Source organism: Coturnix japonica, chromosome 2 (assembly GCF_054131305.1).
Source record: "Coturnix japonica strain WE chromosome 2, WE-NBRP24, whole genome shotgun sequence".
NCBI classification, from domain to species: Eukaryota; Metazoa; Chordata; class Aves; order Galliformes; family Phasianidae; genus Coturnix; species Coturnix japonica.
In genome coordinates, this window is record NC_140664.1 from 116,208,442 (window position 1) to 116,220,121 (window position 11,680).

The following is an 11,680-nucleotide window of genomic DNA, read 5'->3' on the forward strand; positions in this document are numbered from 1 at the left end:
AATAAGAGAACAATTGTGTTAATACTTAATTTATCTTTTTTCCACTTCGAAGACTACTTACAGGCCTGCTATCAGAGAAGTAATTTACTTGAAAGTTGTGCTTCCTAATGTTCTCATTTTGATTTTGTGTTTGCAGATCAAAGGGAAATCTACCCTCATGAAACTTTTTCAGTTTATCACATTGGTGGATTTCAGATTTATTACATTCTTATCCTTATGATCCTATGTAAAATTCAGTGTATAATTACCACCATTATATGTCATGCTGACTTAGTTGACTATAGTTGACTTTCCTCAGTGTATCAGATGGTGCAACAGGTACAACAGGTTTCAAAAACAATTCATTTATTCTGATCTTAATGCTTATGCTATCAATTGTCTTTCTATAACCTCTACATGTGCCCTGTTTAACTTCATCTTATCATTTGGATGTCAGAGCAAATGAGTATACACATCAAGAAAAAAAAGAATTGATTATTATAACTGCTATGCGATTTTGTCCATGAAATATTGTCAGCTAGAATATGATGCCCTTTCTCTAATGGGAAAAAATAAAAATAGACTTGAAGGGAAGTAGAAACACAGAAGGAATTGCAAAAGAAAAAAGGGCAAGACATTAAAAAAGGCTGGTTTTGGTTGCCTCCATTTCTAGATGGCTAACCTTTTTGTTTCTATGAAGATCAAACACATATAGAAGCATTTAAAATGTCTAATCTTAGTCCCCTAAATACATGACTTATCCATTTCTTTATAATCTTAATCTATCTCTGTGAGATTTTCCTTCCTTACCTTTAAAAAATTCAGGAGTAATAGATTTTTACCTTGATAGGAACCTCTAATAATTATGCGCATATACTTTTCATTAAACAGATTGACTTGGTTATGTACAATAATTATTTTGGAAACATGATGCACACCAAGACTTGTCTCGGTACACCTAAGTTGATAAGTTGTTTTGTATTAACCTGCATTCAATGGAAAAATCACCTTGACTGGAATGACAAAGTTTCCAGTACGCCGCTTTCCATCTTACCTTCTTCGCTGTCCTACAATAATATTTGGTCTTGTAAGAAGTATAGATCTCACTGTTTCAGCTGACAGCGACTGCTTTCAAACTTACTTATGCATGCTTTAGCTTTCAGGAGTACATCTTGTTGAGAGATGAACATAATAAATATAATATCCAAATCACCATTACAATTACAAATCACCGGTGGTGATTGAACTACTAGCATCTGTAAACACACTATATGAGGGGAAAAAAAAATGTCCCATGGTACATTACAATTACCACTGAAACTAAGAAAAAAATCAGTAAGAAGTTCATTACTGGAATTCTAATGAAGGAGAATTTCCCATTGACCAAACTACAGGGAGAAACACGTACCCTTAGCTCTTGTTACTCTCAGGGAGTCTCAGTGTTCACTTGCACTGTTATACTGTATCTGATAAAGTAAGACAGCTGTGAAAAATAACAGTGAAATATTTGCAGTTACTATATTAGTAATGCATGCCACTTTGAAAATACTATAGATAAGGGCTAGAAATATCGAGAATAAAGATAAGAATGAAAGAAAAACAAGCATGACTCAAAAAAATAAATGATGACTATTCCTTATCATCTCTAAATTTCTATGCAAAATGCATAAGATGAGTATCCTCTGGATAAATGCTACATTTAAAACACAGAATTTCATTTGTCACTACCTGAATTACAATGCAAAATAGCAATGAAAGTTCAAGGAGAAAATAATATTGAACCTGAATTCGCATACTTCCTGCAAAATGCACAGGTATGCAGAAATAAAACCAAAAAGTCTAAAGACACGAACTAAGTATGAATTTGTAAGAAAGAATGGTTCTATAAATACACCATAAATAAGAGAAAAACAAAGGGAAGAATAATTCACTACTAAATGAAAAACACAGCATATAATAGATGACAGATTAAAAGATGAATTATTCGGATTCTCTACTTTTTAACAAAACACTAAATTGTGACCAGCTACTTCAGTTTGTCCAGATGATAGGAATAACACATAAATAAAAAGAGACTGAAAAATATGGAGATAGGACAGTATGAGGCGTCTGGGCCTTATGAAATTCACATTTGAATACTTTTCTGAAGTAATCTATATATCCTTAGTGTTCTTCTAAAGAAGTAAAGGAAAGCAAATATACTATTCTTTTTTATTATTCAGAACTACGTTCCTTTTCATATCTGGAAAACTTAGGGTCTGAATTCAAGGACTGCTCTGAAAGTAATGCCTTCTATTTCCTTATATTGCCCACAAATTCAGAAGCAGACATTGGTGTTATGGCAGTAGACAATGAACATTCCCACCAATATCTCGTCACATTTTATTGCCATGTGACAAATAGTAGCAGAATGACAGTCTGACAAATTGCTTTCAGAATGACCCATGTATATTTGGAAAAAAAATAATGCTGGTAATAGCTACTTAATACAATCACAAAATCATATGACTTGGAAGGGACCTGAGTCCAATCCCTCAGATAAATCAGATTCCATGTAAGTAGGCTGCACATGAAAGCTTCCAGGTGGGAAGCATGAGAGACACATAACAGTGAAAGGTGTCTTTCACTTATTTGTTTAGCCACTTTAACTAAATATTTAAATTAAATAAAAATAATTTTACATATAAATCATATTATCATACAGGAAAATATTCACTTTACCTACCCAATAATAAATTTTTAAAAGAAATTACTGATGGAATGCAAAATAAAATCATATGTATTTCTTAGCATTATCATTTTTGAGATAGAAATCACAGGTGGCTTTTAAACAGTTATGAATTAGAAGGCACAATCTTTTTCTTTTTTCAACTGGCTTGTTCACTAACTTGGTGCTGATAGTGTACTTACATATTTAATTTCCTCTATCATAAATGAGTATCTTTGAACTATTTGTTAGTTATTTCAATATATTTTTGTGTTCTTCATATCTTTGTGCATCCTATTTGCCAAACAAAACAACTTTTCCAGAGGTAATTTAATCCTAAACACATACCAGTAGTGTTGCATTTTATTTCCAAATGCAATATTAGAAAGGTTAGCAGGGAGTTCTTTAAATGAAATAATGATTAAATAAAATAATGATAATGATTAAAATAAAATAAAATAAAATAATAAATAAAATAAATAGATAACAGTTTTCTTCACTTTCCTTAAGTTATCTTTCTTTTATGATCTTTTTTCTGCATTCAATGTCTAAATAAATAGGCCGCATGTGAACTACTAAATGAGAATAGGGAAAACGCTATTCAGATACAAGTTTAAAGAAAATGGCAAGGCATCCTGCAGGAATCTTGGTAGTGCTCTTCAGCCAGCAGCCCCTGGTGAAGACTGATAATTTTTTTTCTGAACTTTTATATCTTCTCTGATATGTCTGTCAAATTCCCTGGACCATATTTCCTATTGCTGAGTCCACATATATAGCTAATAGTTTATTCAGCTTCATTGAATATGGGAGGCAGAATCACATTCTCACTACGAATGTTACCCACATTGAAAATCTATTCATTGAAAAAAATAAATTAATAAAAATAAAAATAAAAAATAAAATTAAAAAAAAACCCAAACACAGATGATTATATGTGCATAAGTCCATCATCATCTGAATGCCATTTTTCCGTGTATAGGTGCTGTGTTTACCTGTCCTCTTATTAGGTAGCTAGACAGTATTTCCAAGATAAAAGAAAGTCTCCTTTCTTCTTCCAGTCTCAATTCCTTTCACCTCTAACATCTTTCATCCTTAACTATCTCTTCCTAGCACTGTACATCAGTCCTCCAGCTCTATGATGCTACTTCTTCCTGATTTCTAACCTTCTATTATGTGCCCCTTGGTCTCACATACCCTTCTCTGAATCCTCCACACATTATGAGTAAACACAAATCTCTGTCATTAATTGCTGTTTCAAGTAATAGCATTGGATAACTCTAAAGGAAACCAGCAGATCGCTTCGGAGACTGTCAGAGAAAAAAAAAAAAAAAACAACACAAAAAAACCCAAAAAAACACTGGTTGCACATTGGCAGTATTGGCTGTTCTACCTCAGCATTATTTCAACATTTAATCCTCTACAAAAGGCATTTAATGCTTGGTGCACTCCAGTGCTATAAATATGATTGCATAAGTAATTACACAGCTTTGCATCCTGTAACATATTTGGTAACACTTTAAATAAAATATCTTCAATGCATTTCAATGCATTTTTAATTCAGACTGGATACAGCTACTATTCTATGCTAGATAAATAAGTGTTCAAATGTAAATGAATGCATAGAGATTTCACAACTACCTAGTAATTAAACAACTTGGGATATTGCAGTTGAAAATATCAGTATATTTCAATGATAATTAATAATATATAACTTTCTTGAGAAACATCTTGTCCAATAGCAGACTATCAGCCACACAGAGATATAATGTACAGAAGCCTATTACTTTGTCTCTATATTCAGACTAGTAGAAGGTGCTTTTAAAATGTTGAGAAAAATCCTTGTCAACACTTGGATTTCATCATCTGAATATCACATTTATAACCTGAAGATGTCTAATTTTTTTAATTTATAATGATATTATAAATATCATATATATGATATGGAGGATATTATCCAGTGTCTGGATAATATTTGCTTATACTATAATTTGCAAAGTAGTTACATTCTAGTTCACCCCTGCTACCTGAACACTCCAATATTATAAGCTTTCAAGTCACTTCCAGAAATTAAAATCAAAACATATTTTAACTATCTTTTTACAAGAATTAGCTCTTATCCAGCTAATTGAATTCCAGTTGAAATCTTTGGAAGAGTAAGATACGTATTTCTACCTCAGAAGGCACTTTGCTACAGTATTTCATCTTTATTTAGTTTTGTTATACAGTATCCTGGTGGACTGGACCTACAGTGGGAATTTGGGAGGGTGACAAAGCTCTATTGTACAACATTATCAAAATTTTGTGCAGCTACTGTATTAAGCTGACAAAAAGATTCTTATTTTGTGCAGATTACTTGAGTTAGCATACATTACAAATGCTATTAACATTTTCATTTTTACAAGGCTATGAAAGCATACATGCACGTGCACACGCACATGCATGCACACACACATACACACAAACACAAAAATATAGAGAGAATATTATGTGTGTTTGTATAAGGAAGGAAAATACCTTCTTAAGCAGGTATAATCCTAAAGGAGTAAAAGTTATCAAGTATTATAGGGATGGTAAGGAAACTCTGTGGGATGTGAAATGCCTTATGCTTACACAAAAGGGCCAAGTAGTCTAAAACAACCACATGATTGAAAAATATGACTGTTAAACTCATAGTAGATAATCATAGGATCATAAAGTCATAGAATGGTTTGAGTTTAAAGGGAACTTAAAAAATCATCTAGTCCAACTCCCCTGAAATGAACAGAACCTACAACTAGATCAGGTTGCTCAGATCCCTGTCCATCCTGACCTTGAATGTCTCCAGGGATAGAACATCTACCACCTCTCTGTACAATCTTTTCCAGTGCCTCACCATCCTTACTGTAAAAAACAAAAACAAAAAAAACCCAAAAATAACCAAACTTATTCCTTATATCCAGTTTACATCTCTCCTCTCTTAGTCTGAGTAATAATAATGAGACTAATGCCTCAAGTGTAATGAAAAACTAACTTTAAAAGGGATGAATCCAACATTTTGTGGATCAACCAAATAGTAGAATAAGTCTATTTTCTTCTTTTTTCAAATCAAACATAAAAAGTAGGTACTTCATAAATGTCTATATTAGGTTGTTCCAGTGTTTTATCATCTAAACATTTTTTAAAAGCATTTGTTTAGTTGGTATGGTTTGGTTTGGTGCCTTCTTATTTATTTAAAAAATAAGCCTGCATCAGTAAAAATCAATCTTATTAGAACTGACAGAACTGTATAAATATTTCTTATGTCTCACACATCTTGTGCTGCTGAATATCTGATTTCCTTTCCCTCATGTAATGTTTTTTAAATGGTAACATGTAGCAGACTCACATTTAAATTGAAAGACATTATAACACTTAGAATCTTTTCTACACTCCTGGGCAGGTCTCTTTTTGTATGAGTGCATTTAAATACTCCCTCTGAAGAGCAGATTTTTTGCCCATACTTTCATTTAATCTGCTCTTGTCAAGTTCTTCCTTTTTCTCCAATTAGCCAAGATCATTTTGAATTACAATTATATTTTCCCAAGAGTTTTAAAACCTTATACTTTGCAACTTCCTGCAGAAATGCTGCTCTGTCATTCAATTTCTATTAAGTGAAACTTAACAAACATTTTTAAGTGGAACTTGGCCTAGAATAAACCATGCAACTTGAATGAGGTTCTAGTTTTGCCAGAAACATATTGATAATTTCTGTTTTGAAATACAGTGTAAAATTCTTACAGAATACTTCTATGTACTACAAACACATCCATCTGAGAGAAGTTAACACTCACCTGGCTCAATCAAGGCTATGCTATTTTATTTTTTTATTTTATTTTAAGCATTTTATACCCCTTATATTCTGTGTCACCAATACAGAGAATATAATACCAAATACTAAAATAACAGTGAGGGCTCTTTGTCTTTATATAAAATAATGGCAATTTATTATAATTATATATTATAATTATATTTTTATTATATTATTATAATATAATAAAATAAATTATAATTATAATGATAATAATTATTATAATTATTATTATTGTTGTTGTTGTTGTTGTTGTTATTTAATTTATTTAAGAAATGCAGATACATTATAGAACATTTTCTCAAATATTAATTGCATATCTGCTTTTTCACTGGTAGAGAGACTTATTAAGTTTAATGCTTCTAGGGAGCCTATATATTTTTCAGAATTGCATATTGTTGAATTTTACTGGTCAAATGTGAAGTGATAGAGTAGGAAACAAGCAATGAAACAGGATTGGACCAGAAGATTTGAGATAAATGTTAGAAAATGTCTATTTTGGCCTTGTTATTTCTGTGAGTATGGAGAAGATATAGGAAAGCAAGATTGGAGATTTTGCAGCCTTTGGAAGTTTAAGCTTCCAGTGATATCTGACAAGGTGAAATTAGGTTAATAATCTATTTTATTTTTTACTTTCTAATCCAAAAATATATTACAGACACTGCTTGGACAGGCAGGATTGAGGGGCATGTCTGCCAACAACCACAGGTATTAAACTCATCTCAGTGTGATATTTTTCATCTCAGTGTGAATAGTTGTTTTCACAAGTATTCAATGCACTCATAGTTTGTTGTTGTTGTTGACTGGTTGATTGGTTGTTGTTTCTTGAAGAGAAGAATTAAAATAAAGAAAAACATCTGCAAGAAAAACGATCCCCCTTTTCAGAAATGTTTGCTAGCAAACCAGTATATGATGTGCTCTAAAAGAGTTTATTCTACAACAATATATATAAGGAATTTCTTTGTGAATTATCAGCTACCAAAAGAAATGTGTAATAGTTCAGAGAATGAAAATTACTGACCAATTGTGCTGATTACATGTATTTATTGTAGGTTGTGCTATAGATGTACATAACATGGAAAAAGCCAACGGGGGGAAAAAAAAAAAAAATAGCCACCTTTTTTTCAAAGTACACTGGAAATACATATTTCATGGAAATAGACACATTTTGCAAAATTTTCTATTTCTTTGATAAAATAAAAGACACATAGCAGGGTGTCTAGTAACAAACTATCTCTTGAAATTGCAACAGGACATTCTATATGCCTAGTGGCCATTTAATTTAATGGGATTTTTATTAGCGCACCCTGACTGGGTTATTTAAACCACAGGGGTCTTTGCAAGTAAAGGAACAATTTTAACAAGGAAAAAAACACAATTTTTTATTTTTTATTCTAGAGATTATACATATTGCATTTTTATTCATCTCTTAAAACAAATTGCTTTTTTTTCCTAACAATTTAATGAAATTTCACTTCTGTGAAAATAGAAAAAATAATTCAGTTCCTTAAGTGCCATTTCATAGCAGTACAATAGCTTCAAGAAGCTCCATAAACTTTACCACCTGAGGATATTATATATATATATATATATATATATATATATATATATACACACACACACATGCATACACACACACACACACGCACACACACATATATATATATATTATATTTCACCTGAAGCATGGAAATTTTGTCCACATTCCAAAAATTATTTTTTGTTATCCTACTGAAAGGATTGTTTATATTTATATACTTTATTCTACATATTCCATATTTTCCATTTATTCCATATTTTTCCGTTTCAGTTTTCATACAAATGAGAGCAGCAAATATTCTGTTCATTGGTATAAGTAACTGTATCTCCATAATAACCTGAAATATCCAGCATGGCTTCAGATTTCTACAAATATTTCACTGTTCTTCCAATTAACCTATTTTGTGATAGTTAGAATAGCTCTATATTACCATTAACACCAACAAGATTGACTCACATTCTAATCATCTGTCTTACATTGAAGCTCATTAATATTTTCACCTTTCTCCTCAAATAATCATGATTTTCTTAAATAAATCAACCAAAATGATAATGTAATATTTAAATTTTGCAACATGGAGATTATAGAACAAAAACTCAGAAGAAAAGGACATTTATATAGAGAAATACTTCTTTTAGATTTTCTGTACAGTCTATATGTCTTCCAGAGTTGGATATTATTGAGTGGAGTTGATTGGCTGTCAAATGACAAAGTAGGAAACAAGTGGTGAAACAGGATTGGACCAGAAAATTTGAAATAAAAGTAAAGAACTGTGAAATTCAGTACTATTGTTTCCATAAGTACAGAAAGATAAATAAATCTTGGAACTGAAAGTACTAGGCATGGTACATACTGTAAAACACACTTTCTGTTTCCAACAACTTATAATCAAAGCAAATATTGCCATCTGTAAGAAACAGCCAATGAGAGTTAGGAAAAAAACAGTGACATTATCTATAGGATGTTCAAAATTTTTTTAGACAGTAAAGATGAACAAATGTGTGTCAGTAGAATGGTATGTAGCAGAACTGCAAATTTTATTCTCATTTAGAAAAAACCTGCTTCTAGAGTGCAAAGTTCTACACTAAAAGAACATTTTCAGGGTTACAAAGTCAAGCACATTCAAATTGTCATGAATTTCATGTTGTCATAAATGAAAAGAAAAAAAAAAGAAAAAAAAGAAAAGGGGATCTCAACAGTGAGATCTCTCTAATGTGCACTGAAAAAGAGAGTTGCTTTCCATACTGAACATGTAAATTCAAGCTTTTACAAGGCTATTTATACATGATCTGAAGTATTTGCTTTGTCATTTTCCTGTTTCAAAAATAGACATAATCTAGCAGAACAGGGCCCAGATACATATTTTTGATGCAAGTTACCACTCCTCCACTGCAAACAATGAATAATCAGTTAGAAATACTAAAAATGCATGATTTATTTATAGCAGATGAATTTCAAATTTTTGGTTGACATTGCTAGAGCAGAAAAACAATAATAATAACTGCATTTAAGATTAAGATAAAAATCTATATGTGTAAAAAGATTCATGATGAAAAGAATTAAAAATGAAATGAATATGATCATGACTTTGAGCTTACTTTTACAGGGTTGTCTATTGATTTTTAAGTCGATTAATTCTAATTCACAACAAGAGGAATAATTTTTGCAAACAAGAAATTTCCTATATAAAATGTTGAGAAGAATCTGTTTGTAAAGGCCAGGTGACAAACAAGAAAACAAAACAATGCAAACAATGAAGTTTGTTGTTGCAAATCAATGTGAAGATTTGCCAAAAAAGCCAAAAACATTTTATTTTCTTTCTTTTCTTTATTTTCTTTCTTTTCCTCCTTTATAAAAATCAGTCTAATCTGGAAAACACGCAATCTTATCATGTTTAGGAATACTGATAGAAGGAATTGGGCATATAGCTCTTAATAAAATCAGTGGGAGTTAGAAGTGAAAAAACAATCTGATCTGATTTAAACTACACAGGTCCAAAATCCTTTTCTCCTCAGATCACCAGGAACTGATAAGAACTGTATTTCTCAGAATTTACATATTTCTGAAGAGGCCTTAACCAGGAGTCAGTTCTTAAAGAACAAAGTTATCCATATTATGAATATGTTTAATCCAAATGCTACTTCTTTCTCGGAAGAAAATTAATAATAAACATAATAAATAGAAAACAAAGTATCACACTTTGCTGTGTAAATGGACTTGAGATAGCATCAGGCAAACTTAAGGTAGGTAAACTTACAGAATGCTATTTTGTACAAGGTGACAAAGTGCATCCCTGCTTTTACTATGTAGAAAGCCAGGTATATAACTGTCACGGACAAACTGTTTTAAATTAATACAAATAAACCTTAACAGTAATGTGTATGTGAATGTAGATCAATTAACAGAAAAATACGTAAGACTTTGTGAAACCCTTTCATCAAAAATATTAGAAAAATACTGTGGAGATACACTTACATTGAACATCTGCAAAATTACAACAGGACTGGCTGAAACAGAAAAAAGTCTGGATCATTCAGAGTCCCAAACCAAAACCACACCTGTCATGGTGGACAAGAATTACCGAGGTAGAAACTGGATAAAAACACAACTGAAAAAGCATGCATCATCAATGAAGGACAAGTTCTGATTCTGTTTGAGGAGGATGAGTAGGAATTTTGAGAAAAAGGGACATTCAGTACCCTGTGACCATAAGGTTCTTCTGTAAAGCAAAGAAATATTTTCTCTGTACAGAGTTACATAAAAATATCATACATGTATGGAGTGAAGTAAATGAGGTAATAAGTAGTAAATATTTTCGATGTTCAGAAGCCATAACAGTAGGAGGTTGATCACAAGACTATTTCAGAAGCTTAAACCAAAAACACATTTGTTAAAGCATACATTATTGTAAGCAAGCTCTATAAGATTTGAGACAATGTAAAATTACTATGAAAACTAAAGATATGTGTTCAGAATATAAGCAGTAAAGAAAATCCCTAATGGACAAAACAGATGTCTTTGTTAAAAGAAATTAAAAAAACACAACAGGATATATGCAAGCAAAATAGAGTCAAGGGTGTAAGGAAGATGCCCATAGAGCTAGTACATGGTCAAAGAAAAAAATAAGTTAGATACAGCTCATAAATAAATAACCAATAAGATAAATAATATTCAATAAAACTCAAATAAATAATACTAAAATAAGTAAAATACTATCATGTAAAATAAGTGAAATACTTTCTCTAAGACTTAGCTTTCCAAAAGGTGAAAGCATTAGTATTATACAAAATGAGTAAAAAAGCTTTGGACAGTTAGGAGGTAGTAATGACTTTGAACATGCTTTCTACTGTATTCAGGGTATTAGCTAATGAACTTACAACCACTTATGAGTACAATTAATTTTAGAAGTTTAGAGGAATCGAAAAGTACCAGAGAAAAGTAATCCCAACATCAATTGTAAAAACAGAAGATTAATTTTTGGGAACCGTAAAGTTTAACTCTACTACTTAGGAAAACATTTTGTTAAGACCTATAAGAAAATCATATAGACCAACTTTTAACTTTATAGTAGGGTTTGAGGAAACAGAGACAGAAGGTATAACATATCATCACCAGCATTCTCATGCAG